An 18,058-nucleotide genomic window follows, 5' to 3' on the forward strand; every position below is an offset into this window, starting at 1 on the left:
CCAATACACACTTTTAGGGATTCTTTACCAGATGCTGATTTGTACCTAAATTCCTTCCTACAAGGTAATATGCATATTGCATAACCAGTGGCGTAGATTTCGACATTGGGGGATGGGGTTGGAAAAAAAATTGAAATATAGTGAATCCAGCACCTTTGGCCACAGTTAATGTTTATAGTACAAATGCGCACAAAGCGCACAGAAAATTTCGCCATATTGAAGTAAAAACTGGTGAAATATGGTGCAAAAGTCGAACAAATTTGTGCGAAGCACACAAAAATTGGCACTTTTGGAGCTAAAATGGCCAAATATGAGATTAATTTGGTCAGAAACCCATATACAGGCATCAACATGGGGGGGGGTGATTGTATGGACCATCCCCCCTGGCAAAATATTGGGGGATTTATCCCCCATCCCCGTGATCTACACCTGCATAACAATAGACACAGTTCAGAGGTTAATACATCTCCTTTGTTATGCAATAGGGTTATTGGAAGAAATTTCAGTACAAATCGACATCCAGTAGAGAAACCCTATAAAGGTGTGTATTGGGCAGGCTTTGTTGAACAAAATAGATGCTTAAAATAGACACTAAACTAAACCTCTTTTAAATTGGTGCACTAATAAAGCTATACAAACAATGATATTAAAAAATCCAAAGAAATTCCAATTATGACTAAGTGGAAACAGTATTTCAGCATTCAAACAAACTTTCAACCCACATTATATTTCTAAGTCACATTAAGGTTACTCATATCTTCTTAATCATTTAGCAAATTCTCAGTCAGTAAGTGTAGACTTATCAAACAAATATATATGAGAAATTCAACCTGTACATAAATAGATACATAGTAATCAATCTTTATCACAATCTCCAGAAGTCATAGTTATCACATAAGCGATATTAAGAATATTTTTAGTTATGAGTCTATTTCATAAACAGGGTCATCCACGTTGGATATGAGACTATGTGGAGTAAATGAATTAACCTACTTCTAATTGTCTACATTGGAAGCTATCCCATGATGCATTTCACCTTTTCTTCCAGGGTTGTCTCGATTAGTGGCTTGCAAACACATGTCATGCTAATACAAAACTACAATTTTGACATGGGGTTATATGCCAACAAAGAACATTTATGTTTCAGTATATTTTGTATGCTGATGTGTTAAAGTAAATAAAGGTTAAATACCACTAATTGGCCTGGGCGATACATTGAAATACGATGAGTAACTATTTGTTTTCATGGCATTCGAAAAGACTGCATTAAAATCACTGAAATTGATCAAGTTATATAGCCAAAAAAGTACTTTTTAGAGTTTGATGCTTCAAAATGGTACATTTTCTCTCATTATATGACATTTTTGTTGTAATAGTACCAAAATTTGTATGCACGGCTTCGGTTTTTAGTAAATATTCGCCCTATCATATTGTAACTTTCAGCTTTGAGGGCGCACTGTCATTTTCAGGTGTTTACGGTTCAGTGCGTTAAAACAAGAAAAGTCTCAGGTCAACCTATGTTGAATTTTTGATCATTTGGCATCTAAATCATATAGTTTCACCTGATATTAGTGGCATTGAACTGTGAGAGTTCTGAATATGAGAAAATTTCACCCAAAATTAGGCATTTTCCCATTGAAACCTGTGTAATACATAATTAGTGGTATTTAACCTATAGTGCATGGAAAGGGGGTGGACACTCACATTTGTGTAATCAACGTTAGGGACAATTTGTTTCTAAAATATTTTTCACGATTGGTCACAGAATTAAGAATATTTCAATAAACCCAAATGGCTCATTCAACCAACATTCTCATTATTTTGTGATATGATTATTTGTTATTTTTTCTGCCATAACTAAATAGTACATAAAACATAAAGACTTTGAAAGAAATTGGCCTTTGATCAGCAGTATTAGTAAGTTTATATTATCATGTTTACAAAATGTTGATCAGTTTAAAATATGGACACAGGTGCCTATAATTTCATAAAATTACAATCTTTGTAAAATGTTAATCAGAAAATGTTTATTGCAATGCATTCTGGGAGCACTAACATCCCTCCTCTGTTTCAAAGCAAACACATGTATCTACTTCAACTGGAATACGCCCCACAACGCTGCAGTTATTTTGACAGTTTTAAACAATTTACCAGCAAAGAGAATTCATAGACTAAAACAAACAGGTTTCCATGTTCATGAGCCATTTAGCAAAGTTATTGCACCATTACAGAGTTTTAATGGTAAAGACAGTAAAATCTCGATCATCCTCTAGCACTCTTCATGTGTTTACATATCGTGGATCAGAGGCAAGATTAAGAAATATTCGTCATTTGTGCCTGGGCAAGTGGGCGCCACAAATAAAACTGGATGAGGGTTATTAAGGAACTAATTCTTATGTATGTCTGTGCTGAGAGGAAATGATAAGGAGTTTGCTGTACATTCCTTATTATTCTTTTAAAATATTAGATTTTGTATTATTATTTGTGGTAATAATGCCAAAACAGCCATGAAGTATAACCAGGCCACAACCATATAGCAACCATGAGCCAGGCCCCCGGGCCAGGCCAGTAGTCAGTATTTTTTGTAGGGGGTGCAAATTTTTAAAAGGCAGACTTTTGGAATGTGAAGTTGTGGTTTTACACAATTTTGATGTTAATTTGAACCCTAAAACTACTGAGCCGTTTTTTGTAACACATACGACGAATGGGGGGGTTGTAACCCCCTACTTTTCAATTAGAAAAATCATATACCATTATATTTGGTACCAATGTATAGCTATGGGTCTCCTATATCCAGTGATACCAAAATATATACAAATATTCCCCTCATATTGTTGCTATGACGTCATAATGTGAGTGCACCCATGCAAATTTGGGAAATTCTGGCCATGTACAAAAATATAGGCAAAATTGATTTTCAGCTCAAATTAATTGTCTCCTAAATATAAAAGGAAATGACTATATCAACCTAACTTACAAGTAAAAAGTCAGTAGCTTTTGGAATAATTTTATAAGAGCAAAATAAAAATCTGTAGAACTGTAGAAACCAATGGTTGTCCACATGGTTGGTGCATCAGCCTCAGTGGGAAAACATATGGTATATAAAACAAACTTAGAAACAAGAAGAAGGGAAAAAAATCACAAACATGGCTTCAGAACCAGTGTTCATTATTTTCTGTAATTTTCTAGCATATTATAACACATTTATTATTTCTTAACCCTTCTAAAATAAAAACCACCAGTATTTTAGGGCAAATTTTTATTAAATTTATATATAAAATGTTTTTTTTAGCAAAATATTCCAGATTAAATTGTCCTCAAAATCATTGTCAGATTTTTTTTCCTGATTAAATTTTGCCAAAAATCTCAAGTGAATGCACATTTTAATCAAAAATTGCACCCAATTTTATTATTCCAAGCCCCCAAATTTAATAAATTCAGGGGGGAAATATAGTCCATCAATTTTTTCTGGAATCTATGCAAATCCTTGCAACCCAACTGGGTGTACGGCAGTACCCAGTCATTCAACCATGGAACCCATATTAATCCTTCCATGGCAACATCCTGTACCAGCCATGCAAAAATCATTATTCCTTTTAAAATGTTTCAAAATATTACATTTAACAACCATTTTTAAAATCTGGATGCAAAATGCATTTAAATGAGGACAAACATGCCTTATTGGCTCAATAGTTTTTGAGATAGACTCTACAATTTTGGTTAAAATCTTAGAATTCTATGATTTGCCATACACTAGGATCCACAACATGCTCATCTATCAAGGCAGAGTCTTTAACCACAATACATTTGCACATTCATTGAATGACCTTTGAAAATTTGGGTACAAAAACTCATACTCTGCAACTAGAGGTCAAATTTTGCACTATGATTGTTTAATTGAGGTTATTGAACCATGCTATTGGGATGAGGCCATTGCGGTCCATAGTGATAGTATACGTAATAGGTGACTGCATACAGAGTACTAGTTGCCCTAGTTGACAGCAGCATTCCTTCACACCTGCCAATTTACTTAAATACAAATGAGGAACCAGTGTAAGCTTACCGTGTTATGGATACCTGAATCATCGCTTTGCTTTATCACATCCACTCACTAGGATCCACAACACGCTCATCTATCTGGGCTCAGTTCTATAACCCCAACACATTTGCACATTCATTGAATGACCTCTAAAAATTTGAGAACAAAAACTCATACTCTGCAACATGAGGTCAAATTGTGCACTCTGATTGTTTAATTGAGATTATTGAACTGTGCAATTGGGATGAGGCTATTGTGACTATATATGTGCCTACAGAAACTTTCACAACTATAGAATGCTATGTTCATTGACCCTATAGAAGCATACACTTATAATGATGCCATCTCATATGGATGAGGATATGATGTTATATGCCAACACTTTCAACTTTTGCTTTTATAGAATGCAAAGTTCATTAATTGAATAGAAGTATACATGTTTACATGACTGCACGAAATCAGGTTTTTTACAGTTACAAGCCTATGTTTGCAACTCTCATTTCTATAGAATGCTAAGTTCATTACCTCATTTGAAATGTACATTATAATTTGACCTCACATAGTAGCAGGTACTAATTCTAGCACCCACACCGATTGGGCTATTCCATTTAAAATTCACACTACCCCTGTGGAAGAGTTTGGAAATATTTTCCACAGGGAGAGTATGAATTTCAAATGGAATGAACATATTAGGCAGCTCCATTTGAAACTCACCCTCCCTCTGGTGAAGATTCAAGTTGAATCTTTCTCAGAGGGTGTATGAAATGCAAATGGAGCTGGCTAATGTGTTCATTCCATTTGATATTCATACTCCCCCTGTGGCAGATATTTCCAAAATCTTCCACAGGGGTAGTGTGAATTTTAAATAGAAAAGCCCATTTGCCTTTATTCCAAGAATGCAGGTAGGTATTTGATCTAGAAATGATTCACATAGCAGTGAGGGACCTTTCTATTTAGACCAATATATTGCTGAAAGATTGGAATTGAAATTGCTCTTATCCCATGGGAGCACAACATACAGACAAAACAATACTTAAAGCTAGCTCATGAATGATTCATATCATGTACATATTTATTAACTTAATTCAATCGGCAGGTAAATTCCTGTCCAAGATTCATTCAATTTAACCAACTTTGCCAAATCACATATTGACTTTAATTAAATCCTGTAGACGGCTTCTACTTTGCGGTATAAAGGGTTGGAATCAGATTTGGCACTTAAGAAAACATAGTTTATGTCACTTACTTATTGCGAGTAAACCACAACATGTTTATTCATTCTGTATATTATGCAAGATGATGACATGATATGGCTTCAAGGTGATTATATGTATTAGAAGCAACTTAAGTTGTCTTTTAACCAGGTGAGGAATTTACTTATTTTGAAATCTATTAGTGTTCCATGGTGACATATCATTTCATATGCTTCAACATAGAGTAGGATGTGAATACATTTCTGACTATCAAATTATTGTTAACATAAATGTTAACCAGGCACGTAGCCAGCATTGCCAGTCCGGGGGAGGGCGGGTTGGGGGGGCAAACGTCAGTATCGTCCCTATTTTTCCTCCCCTTCCTTCTCTCTTTTCTCCCCTTCTTCTCGTCTCCATTTTACACTTCTCCGTCCTCATTTTAGGTGTCCGGGGGTGGGGGCTGTCTGCCCCCTGCTGGCTACGCTACTGATGTTAACTAAAATTATTGCTTTACTTCAACCATCAAGATCAGTTATGGTAATAACCACAACCATATATGGCCATCACCCCCCCCTCAAATCACAAGTAGTCTTTGACAAAGACTAATTTTACACAATGTTTGTCAGAATGGGAGAGTATGCTGCAAGCATTTTTGCAACCCATCAGTATACCAATTTTTCACAAAAGCACCCAAATTTGCCCAAATTGGGTATTTTTAAGGACAGTTTTGCCCAAATGGGGGACATTGGTCAGTCTTCACTTAAAACATACCCATCAATATACCAAAATCACTTTAAAAAAAAGGTACCTTCAAACTGTGCCACCCCCCCACACACACACACCTTCAACTAGGGGGAACTCCTCCAGGAATCTTATTATGTATACAGGTCAATCAACTCCCGGACATTGACAATTCAAACCTTACCCCCTGGACACTACTGGTCATCTAACAGCATTTCTGATTGGTTGATAACTTTAAATGCTCATTTCAATTGCCAATCATGACTAGGCTTTCAACTATTTATGGTCAAACTTGCATTTGCAGATGTTCTTTATTAATACCCTTGATTGGTTCAAAATTGGACACAACATTCATTTTGGCCAAACGGTAGGTAGTTCTCATGGGGTTAAGGTTTGTAATCTCTCTGGGAAGAATGTTTTCCTGGATGAAATCAACAGTTCCAAGAAGTCAGTGTCAGATGTGTCTCAATTCAAGTCATTAAATGGTCAATGACTGCACAGGTCATCTCTACGGACTTACGAATACTAATATTCAAAAGCTTTCTGTATATTTACAGATCATTAACTTTGTAATAATTTAATCCATCATCAATATGATTCACCCTTAGATATGCATGACTGAGAAAGGGCACACAAGTTAATTTCACCAAAAACATAACAGACGTAAGTGAAACCCATATATAATGGGATCAAGCAAAATCAGTCAGAACTCCGAAATATTAAATTTTCAGTTTCTTACAGGATAGTAAAGAGGATTTAAAAAGATGCATTTTGCATAAAACCCTATTGAAATTGAACAACCAGTTTAAAAGATATGAGCAATTAAAGAGTTTCCAAAACAACAGGAAACAAAAGGAAATATTGCCTTTGTTTGGCTATATCTCAAAATCAATATTTCTGAGTTCCGACTGATTTTGCTTGATCGCATCACATATATTGTATTTTTCTTTTCATTCAGTTATAGAGCTTGATAATAATAGTAGTGCTGTGGTGAATTGAACTATTCCAGTTGAAATCCATACACCCATATGGAAGATATGACCTGAATCTCCCACACAGGGAGTGTAGATTTCAAATGGAATCACCCATTCAGGTAGCCCCAGTTGAAATTCACAATCCTATAAAAATACATCAAATACATCAAATAAAAAGTATACAGTGGGCCTTAAGCGCTTCAGACTCGAGTATTATGCATACAATATTGTATGTACAATATATACGTTATTTAATCTATTGCCATTCTATTTCCAGTAATGTTTAAGTTCTAACGAATGTTTGATGACGAAAAATCGATAATATGTTACATACAATATCTAGCAGAAATATATTATCGATTTTACGTCATCAAACATTCGTTAGAACTTAAAACATTACTGGAAATAGAATGGCAATAGATTAAATAACGTACATATTGTAAATACAATATTGTACGTACAATAAAAAGTCTGTATACTGCTTTAGTCATATGAAAGTCCTTGTCACAGACCAGCAGCCTGTGAAATCAAGCAGAAATCTCTTTTTCAAACTATAGTCATTATTTATTTCAAATCCATTTTATTCATTGCTTCTTTAACATTGAGTAATATTTTCCAAATATTGAGCGATATCAACGATCTAAAAAATCTCAAATGACACCACTTGATAACACATTCAATAGCCATGATATCCCTTTGGAGTGCATGTGTTTTAGGTTACTGGAGTATCATTCACCCAATATATTATCACAAATTAATATTGTCATGCATGTGTAACACAAACCTGTACCTGATATTTTGATAATAAAATCCAGGCAAAAAGCAGAATCACCAGCCATGGGGAGATTTGCTACTTTCAAATTATTTTAACAATATAAATATTGAAAAAAGATACAATTTTTTAGGTTTTAATTCTGGTCATTTTGAACCAGAAAGCCAAGAAAGACCCTTAATTTTGTTCGCAGCTCCAAAAGACCCCCTTTTATCTATTTGCAGCTCTTAAAGACCCCCTTTTACCGGTTCGCAGCTCCAAAAGACCCCCTTTTACAGGTACGCATTCAGCTCCCAAAGACCCACCATCTCAAAATCCCGGGGTAGCATACCCACCAAAAATGTATGATGTGGCCCTTCACTCCCCCTGCCAGGAGAAAGTTCAAATTGTAAGATATTACAGATAATGAAGGTTTTAGAGCCATGCCAAGAGGCTGCTGCTACTGGAATCCTAAATATCAGAATCTCCAAGTATACATGGTTCTTTAGTTCATGTGGGTTGTTATTGAACTGTGGCATGAGATGGAGGTTACACATCATCATCTACTGGGGCATGGTTATTGACCCCTAATATGCGTATGTGTTATATGTGGATTGACATTACGAACGGAGTTTCAAAACTCATCCCCTCAAAATATAGTAAAATTGTAACATTTCACTTGTAAATGTAGATTTTTGAACCATGGACCACAATGGCCTCATCCCAATGGCAAAGTTCAATACCTCAATTAAACAATGATAGTGCAAATTTTGACATCAAGTTGTAGACTATGAGTTTTTGTACCCAAATTTTCAAATGTCATTCAATGAATGTGTATATGTATTGGGGTTAAAGAACTGTGTCCTGATAGATGAGCATGTTGTGGATCCTAGTGAGAGGTGCTAAATTTAGCTTATAAAGTTCTACTGGTTTTTTGAGACTGTTTCTCATTTCATAAATTCATGGTTTAACGAGAATGACTCACACTAGTTGATACTTATGGGCCAATAAAACTGTAACATAAATAGTTGGAAAATTGCACATGGATGAGTTTTAGAGACACAGGGGACAAGATATAACCATTGATATGGGTTACAAAGATATTCTTGCTGACGATCTTTGTTATCATTAGTCGTGTCATTTAGGAGCAAATATTGGCTTAGATATGCTACAAGTTCAAACAAATTGGCTTTTCGTTTATCTGCTCAATTAATGTTAGAATTCACTACATTCAAGAATATTTTGAATGTTTGGGGCCTTTTTCCTTGTGGATTGCCAAACCTCATTTAAATAGAATTCTCTCGGTCAAGGTTGTTCCATGCAGTGCACTTACCCATTTCTCAAAGGGGACACTCTGGCAAAATCCCTATTGGTTTGTACAGGGCTTTTCAGTTCTCCGCATAGAAAACACCAACTTACTTTTCCTTTAGCAATTATTGGGAGTTTATTCCCCTGATAAGAAATCGAACATTTTGAATTGTTTCACCAAGAGGTATTTATTTTATGACATGTTTTGTGATTTCCCCCATTGAGTACAACGGTAAGTGTCCCCTTCGTGTCCGAGAGCGCAAGATGGAACAGCCGAATCTCAGCAAAAACAACCAATGGGATGCAGCGATCTATCGCCAGTGACATCATGCCGACTGACAGAATGTTCAGTTCATACCTGCTTTAGAACATTTTACATTTTTTAGTATTGGACCTGTCAACTGACATCTCGGACTGATGTATTTTGTATTTTCATATTACATCTTATGGATTAACAACTTTAAAAAAAGCATACAAACAAACAGACACACAATTTGCTTCTTGTTTTGATTTCACAATAATACAGAATGCCTGACATCTGATTTCAAATAGCATGCCTCATTTATTTCTCTTTCCCCCTTGTCGCATGTTGATGGACACCAGGAACAGGATTTGCATTATGCATCGTGTCTTGTGGATTATGAACTGCAAATCAACATGTTGCTGTAATATTGTTTGTCAATACGTTCTGCTTGATTAAACCAGCTGTCCACTATTCTGAGCGCTTAGATGAGCAAACTCTATGTAGTAGATAAAGGGTGAGAAACAGACCATTACCATAGATAATCGGTGTCTTGTTGAGGTATGGTGAGCATGTTGAGTCGCTCGGAAGGCGAGACCCAAGGGGTCGAGCCTTCCGAGCGACTTAACATGCTAACCATACCTCAACAAGACACCGATTATCTATGGTAATGGTCTGTTTTGAACCGCTTATCTTACATATCTGATGAGCCAAAATAAACGAATTTGTTGTTATGGTTTATTCATTTTCCAAAAGACAAACTGGAAAAGCTGATATGATTATCTTGTGTAAGTTTAGGGTTTTCCAAAATAAAAACACACCGAGACAGTGTAATATTCTTCCCGTGTGTCCTGCGTTCGAGTCTCGAGTCTTATCAAGTATCAATTGCAAGTGATTTAATCAAATCAATACAGCATTGATTTTAACGGGAGATTCAATTCAATTCATTTGTGGTCCTGTCCCACTCGATAGCCTTATTTAATTCTTATTATTAATTCTTTATACATATTCGTAATATTAATAATGAATATGTAAATAGTTCAAAGTTCAAATTACCAAAGTGGGTGTGTTTTACCTAGACATGACGGTATCATTTAACACCATAGAATTTATATTTATCTTTAATATACGTATAGAACAAATGTCCTGAACCAAATCAACGCATATTCCTTGGTACCCTCCTCGACCTATTTTGGTTGGGGTTAGGCCTCAGATTGTTGTAGTTTTTCTACATCTAGTCTTGTGGCCTGTAATGTACTGCATTTTAGGTGCAAAATATCCTTGGTTGAACTTAATTTGTAAGACCTCATGGCTCTTGTTTTGTTACCTACTTTGTCGGAATCTGCGTTTGTTGGGAGAGGGGGGACAAAGGTAGATTGACATCCTCGTCCCTAATTATACAGGCTTTAAGAGACATAATACAAACTAATTTGCATTATTCAATAAAGGTGTTTTTGGTGTCATTCAATACACACAAGTATTGTTTACCATCTTCATTTAAATCTAATATGCATAAACTTGCATAATAATTTATGCTGATCGTGTAAAATATATTAAACTTTGATGCATTTTAAGTTTGTTGAAATGTCCAAAAAGTCAAATCATGTGGCCAGTGTTTCTAAATATGAACATGTACTTCTCCTGTTATTGACCTGACCAAGATTATCTTGACCTGACCAGATTATCTTGACCTGTCCAGATTATCTTGACCTGTCCACATTACTTGATATAATCAACAGTTGACCAGACTTTGAACAAAAGAAATACAATAGATAATGGAACAAAAGAAGAGGGCTAGACGTATATGCACAGATATTATGCTGACGTAGGGACAAATCCAATATCAAATTAAAAAAACAATCAAAAATCACGACTATATTATTAAAGGAGTATTTTGTGATCCTGGCATCCTCTTTTTATGACCTTTTTCAGTAGAAATCCATGAAAAAAGATTATTCACAAAAGTTCAGTTGATTCTGATTTTGTGTTTCCGAGTTATGCATGATTATGTTTATTATACTGCTCCAGAGAAAATGTGTTGTAATTTCGTACCAGAACTTAATTCAAATTTCACAATATTTTGGCTAAACAAATTAATCTGTAAGAATTTTTTTGTACATAGGCATTATGTAGCCAAAGGTTTCCAGTGGTATAAAAATCTAAAAATTTTTGGAGAAAAAAAGTGGGGATGATGTGGTGGATCACAAAATAACCTTTTAAGCAGTACACTGCACATAAAAAGGATAATTTACAATCAACAAATAATAGCTTAAGTTTACCATTGTAGCGATAGCATCACTAACAAAATAAATAGAAAAGTCACTGACCAGAAAGTGTTTAAATGCCTTTGAAGGTTTATTCAGCTCATTGGGTACAAGAATACAATAAACACTTAGCGATAAACATACATATATAAAGATGATATTATCTGATACAAAGTCTATTTCAATAGCGTGTCCATATAATTAGCAATATCCGGTCAATATCATATCCAAGATGGCATCACAAGTTTCTGCATTTCTTATATTTGATATTCCCTGAGAATTCACTAGAACAACTTTTGCCTCAAAACACTGTGGGTGATTAAAATATCACATGCTCTGTAATTCATTATCATTTATTAGCCACTCATCAGAAAACAAGCAAAGAGGAAGAAATTCTGAAAACATGGACTTGAATCCAAATCCCATCATGCAAAATTTACAGGGGTTGCATTGCTGTGATGTCTATGATTCAATTGCCACCCGGGAATGCCACTTGGAAGTAACCCCCTGGAATAATGATATGATACTACAGTGGCAAAGGGTCTATAGAATCCATATATACTTTGAAGAAACATGGGCCTAACAGCAAAAGTAGATAGCATCTTTTTCTGAAAACATCCACTTGGGGCAGCTGGGATGTGACTTTTCAGAGTATTTTCTGAAAACAAGTCGCAACCATTAGGGCTGATTCATACTTCATACAGGATGCTTAATATTGATTAAATAATTATTCACCAATCTAATAAATAAAGACGAATTTTATAGTTCTAGTCCAATAAAACAGCACTTACTGTGGACGTTTCGGAATCTGTCAGATTCATTTATCAACACTGATGTTGTTGTGACGACCTTCTGTGTACAACTCGTTGTTGCTTAGCAACTTGGTTGCCAGTTGGTTTCTTCAGGAGATCGTCAAATACGTGAGTTAGGTTGTATTGCCCCTCGTCTCTGTTCATGGTGGTGCCCTGTTGTCTGATTTTCACTGCCTCTTTGATCCATCGTTTGTATCTGTCTGCCTCTTTGCCTAAAATCTTAGCCTCCTCCCAACAACGAGTTGTACACAGAAGGTCGTCACAACAACATCAGTGTTGATAAAGGAATCTGACAGATTCCGAAACGTCCACAGTAAGTGCTGTTTTATTGGACTAGAACTATGAAATTCGTCTTTATTTTCAATAACAGTCCTGAAGAACATGTTCAGTAATATTCACCAATCTGTTTCAAGTCCTTTTATCTTCTAGTAAATGTTTGTTGGTAAAAAAAACCACATTAACCATCTATATAATATCATGAATTTGATACCGATGTCAAATATTCTATGGCAATTTCTTTTTTTTAAAGTATTTTTCAGCATTAATTGACCAGAAGGATTTACTGCTTGACTTCCAAGTTTGTTCAAACACATCAAATTAGCTACTTAGTTTACAGATATTATCACAAAATAGTTTACCTCATTTAACCTCAAAGGTCAAAACGTTAGCCGAAAGTATTGCAAGAAAAAAAATTGCAGTTGATAAAGGTTGTTTTGTGTTGATTTGGCATAAAACTACTTAAGGCATATTGGAAGGGAGTATGACCTAGTGGTGTTTGCACTGAAATATTGAGATAAATAAAGCTGACATACAAGAGGAATAGCATGATTTTTCTTGGGAGGGGAAAAGCACCTAAAACCAGGGGGGCCGGCCAAGATTGACTGAATTTTGACATCGTCATTGGTTTTACACGTAAACACGAAAATGTCTCAAATAATTCCAAACATATGCATGTTATTAAGCAGTATTTTATCAGTCTACATCTGTTGAGGTTCGACAGTGAACCTCATTGTAAGTACTGTTTTTTTAATGTTTTGTATGAATAACGGAACGCACAATATGTTTATGATATATACTAAAAATTTCTCCCATTGTGTATCAATGTATGTGTGGTCTAGTGGTAAGAATCTCGACTCCCACGCAGAGGGTCCCGAGATCGATTCCCACTCCCGGCTATAATAAAAAAAAATTTCTTCACATTCATTTCGAATCCAAAAATATTTATTTTCATGTGAAAATGTTTACATTGCACTGAGAAATGTATTTTGTGCATTTTTTTTTCTGTAACGGGGCCAATAGAGTTAAAAACGCACCTCGGCACGGGCGTCCAATGTCCAGACAGTGTTGACGTCATATTGTATGGTTTGTTTACGCTATTGGCTGTTGCCACATGAATAATGTCGGCCACCGTCATCTGCCTAAAACTTTCATTCTGATATAACATTGGTCTCAACTCAAGAACTGCAAGACCAAGACCTATAGAAATATAACTGTAATTATTGAAACCCTTGACTCATTTCCTATAAGATCAATGAATAATATTGAGAACTACACTGTAGCTTATTTAATAGTTTAATGGCTACAACTGAAAAAATATGGCTCCTGCCATTTCACTTGCCTTTTAAAGGGTACTGGTTATCAGTGACAGCGGAAGGGGGGGGGGCATATCAGAACTCTTCCCCCCTGTTCCCCCCCCTCCCCGGTAAAAACCCAAAATTAAAAAAAATTTCCACTTTTTGAGGCAATTTGAAATTCACTTTGTCCCCTCAATGCCCCCCGAAAAATCCTGGTGCCGCCACTGCTGGTTATGGGTTTTTTCAGGAGATATCATAATTAGTGTCTCATGACATATATCTCACATAAAATTATAGTTAGTGAGCAAATAAAGTTCCTTATTTTAAAACCGTGCACAGTGCACACTGGCAACCAATCATAAACCAATAAATGCTATCTTCAGTAGATAGCATTAACAAAAACAGCATATTAACTCATATGGTATCTACTCGAGTATTAATATGCAATTCACACAGCAGCTATGATTCAAAAGCACATATTTGTTTTCTTAGAATGTCATATAATAGCTCATAAAACCAGCCTCAGGACATGCAGGATATAGTCTTCACTTACCTTTTCCTTTATGAGTCAAGCATCAGCAATCTATGATCAAAACAAAAATTAGAGAAAAACAAACTGTTAATTATAAGTACCTATCATATCCTTAAGGTTACACGAAGAAACGTATAAAAAACGTATAAAAGACGTATAAAGTTGTTCTCTAAAACCGCGTTTTCTCTGCAATCAAATATCGCAGTGAGTCAAATGTTGGTGCATGGAAGTATCTTAACATTATTTTTGTGTGTTGATACAAATTTTTAGAATCCGTTTGAAAATCCTTCGTTTAAATCATTTTTACGCACCATGTTCACAAGATCAAAAACACGTTCCATGCAGTTTTTTTCAAATATTCGCTCCGTATAAAACTACGCCGAGTGATTGTTTTCTCCTTTTTTGTATTGTACTACAAATCGACCAAAGAAATAATGTTGCCATGGGGAAGAACCAAAAACAGTACCGATTAGCTCGTTTTTGGGAACAATTTTCGAGAATCTTGTACCACAAAACACTGTTATGTTACATTATCGATATCTGGATTGTGGAACATTAATTTTGATTTCTAACTGCCTACATTATTTCTCAAAAGTATGTCGATTCCTTTACCATTTGAATTTCACTCCAAATTTAAGCTACTTTTGCCAAAATCGAGGTTTTTCGCCATCGATACCTCCGACATTTACAGCGGTGATGAGATTGTTTATCATAAGAGCCTGGTATGCACTATTCCATAATAGTCAGTTCTTTTCTGCATGGCTGTTTCCATTGTTAACTTACGCCCCTCTGGAATCAAGCCTTGAAAATCAATTGTATTTAACCTTAAAGAAAAGAAACATGCTGCACTCTGTGCATCAAAACATTCACGTAGCTAATGTATGGTTGCCTAGCAGTACAGGCTCTGACCCATGCATAATCACTGAGGGTTGTGGGTTCAAACCCCAGTGGTGGTGCTATTGTGTTGTGCCCCAAGACAAGGCTCTTAACCTCTATTGGATCTCTCCACACAGGTGTATAAATGGGTACTGGATTATGCTGGGAAAGCAGACTTGATGTTGTGTGGCAGAGTGGCAATCCCAACCTCCCTCCCCCACCACAGCAACATTATTCACGGGAGGAGATAGGATTCAAAAGAGAGATAGGCACTCTGAACCTTTATCTTTTTTATTGAATACAAACAGCATGTAGAGGTGTTGATAGTATGAATAACATAGCTGTAAAAGACTCACTTTATTGAGTTAATATTCACACCTTTAAATGAGATTCAAATTCAAACAAATTCTAGTTCTGTCACGATGTCTTGTTTACTAATCAAAATTGGTGTTATGGTCAAGAGAATTAATTATACAGCAAGGACAAGGAGACAACGTGTTATGAAAACAAAGAAATAGGATTGATCACAAGCATGCAAGTATGTAGAATAGAGCAGCATCCAAGCACAAGCAAAATGCATTTATATGGGACAGACACTTTCAGTTGGAAATGTCTAATTTATCATTTGAGAGATTTGTATTCCTTCTTTTTATTTTGTCTTCAAAGATTAACTAGACCATCCAAACCTGCATCACCACATGGACATGTTATTATGTACACTCTAAAAGTTTTAGATGCCTGATAAATACCTTTTTAAACACCTTTTTGTAACAGTTCTTGAACACCATAATATGTTCCACTATTGAACACTGGAGTTCCAAATATGAACGGCAGTGTTCAAGGTGGTGTTCCAAATATGAACGGCAATGTTCAAGGTGGTGTTCCAAATATGAACAGCAGTGTTCAAGGTTGTGTTCCAAATATGAACGGCAGTTTCAAGGAGGTTTTCCAAATATGAATGGCAGTGTTCAAGGAGGTGTTCCAAATATGAACGGCAGTGTTCAAGGTGGTGTTCCAAATATGAATGACAGTGTTCAAGGTGGTGTTCCAAATATGAATGGCAGTGTTCAAGGTGGTGTTCTGAATATGAACAGCAGTGTTCAAGGTGGTGTTCCAAATATGAATGGCAGTGTTCAAGGTGGTGTTCTAGGTTTGTTCCACTATTGAACACTGGATGTTCAAACCTAGAACACCACCTTGAACACTGCCGTTCTCATATTTGGAACACCAGTGTTCAATAGTGGAATATATTAGGGTGTTCAGGAACTGTCACAAAAAAGGTGTTCAAAAATGTGTTATCACTTATCAGGCGTCCAAAAATTTTAGAGTGTACCCACAGATTCAAACTCGTAACTCATCTTGCTAAAAAGTCGGTGCAAAACATACAAGCACACAAACCCACACTACACATCTAAATCCTAAGCTTCTTTCACTATAGATATAGTTGACCTAAAACCTAAGGGAAGCTTTTGATTGAGTTAAACTGATAACCTGCAAAGTGGCCAACAACAACATTCTTTTTTCTAAAACTGTCCAACCCCTAAAATGTATGCGTCAACCTCAATCTCCTGTATAAGCTCCTGTAAGCACCATGATACCTGAGAGCTAAGTCTGGTTTATGTTTCTATCAGATATGTGACTTGTCATATCACATTGTACTCTTATCTAGTTATAACCCTCTTAGGACATATCTAGTACAAAAAAACAACAAAATATTTTATACAATTTTCATTATTTTGGTTATTATATTTGGAATCCACATAAAAATACATTATTATGAGTGCAAACATGCATAGCATTGGTACAGTGGTTCTTGAGAAAGACCATGGTAAGTTAGGGAAGAGTGTGAGATTTCAATTACTTGTCCATGCCTGTTGAAATTGAATGCTGTAAGCAGAACATGAAGTATCATAACTACGTAAGTCTCAAATTTCACCAACGGTTTTGCTATGAGTATATCATGTCTGGTCACAAAGATGGCCTCCTTTTACACAAAGTTATCAATCTTACTAGAACATTGGAAAACACAAACAAAAATCAATGCAAAAGAATAACGAAAGCATTTTGCCCCTTAGGGAGTTAATTGCAAGAGTATTAAACATTTTGGAAGTAAATCTTGTTACTTTAACCCCCTGGGCACTACTAGTCATCTAACAGCATTTCTGATTGGTCGATCATTTGAAATGCTCATTTCAATTGCCAATTATGACCGGGCTTTATGGTCAAACTTGCATTTGCAGATGATCTTATTAATACCCTCCTTGATTGGTTCAAAATTTGACACAATATTCATTTTGGCCAATCGGCAGGTAGTTCTCATGGGGTTAAAACATCTAAAAACTGACCCTTTGTAATAATAATTGGTTCAATTTATGTGCCATATTAAATGTACTGCATCTATCATATTCCCCCTTGCTCATATGATGACCTGTTTACCACTTTTCAATGTATTGCATGATTTGCATCAATCGTGTCCTCCCTTGTTCAAAACAAGAAATGTGATGCAACAAGCAAAACAAGCCATTTATTCTCAAAATCATTTTTGAGATACGATCAAAAGAAATGTTGAACCTCTTTATGTATATAATCAATATGTTAATACTCAAATATCAAGAACCGTAAACCCACTCACAATAAACTTGATTCATATTTTAACCTGTTACATGGGCAAGAAGATTAAATAAAAAAAATCTGAATTAAAGGCCCATTCAGTGATTTGCTCATCCGGATGATCGTAAAAATCATCAAAATTT

At 35.6% G+C, this 18,058-nt stretch overlaps 1 long non-coding RNA gene across 1 annotated transcript in view; it reads right to left on the bottom strand.

Annotated features, from left to right (window-relative positions):
• Positions 1-14,404: 14,404 nt before the first annotated feature.
• Positions 14,405-18,058, bottom strand: part of LOC140142650 (uncharacterized) — a 36,336-nt gene continuing 32,682 nt past the window's right edge. The window contains exon 3 of the long non-coding RNA XR_011857551.1: positions 14,405-14,480. This is a non-coding gene — a long non-coding RNA (uncharacterized lncRNA). The remainder of the gene's footprint in view (positions 14,481-18,058) is intronic.

Source organism: Amphiura filiformis, chromosome 20 (genome assembly GCF_039555335.1).
Source record: "Amphiura filiformis chromosome 20, Afil_fr2py, whole genome shotgun sequence".
Lineage (NCBI taxonomy): Eukaryota > Metazoa > Echinodermata > Ophiuroidea > Amphilepidida > Amphiuridae > Amphiura > Amphiura filiformis.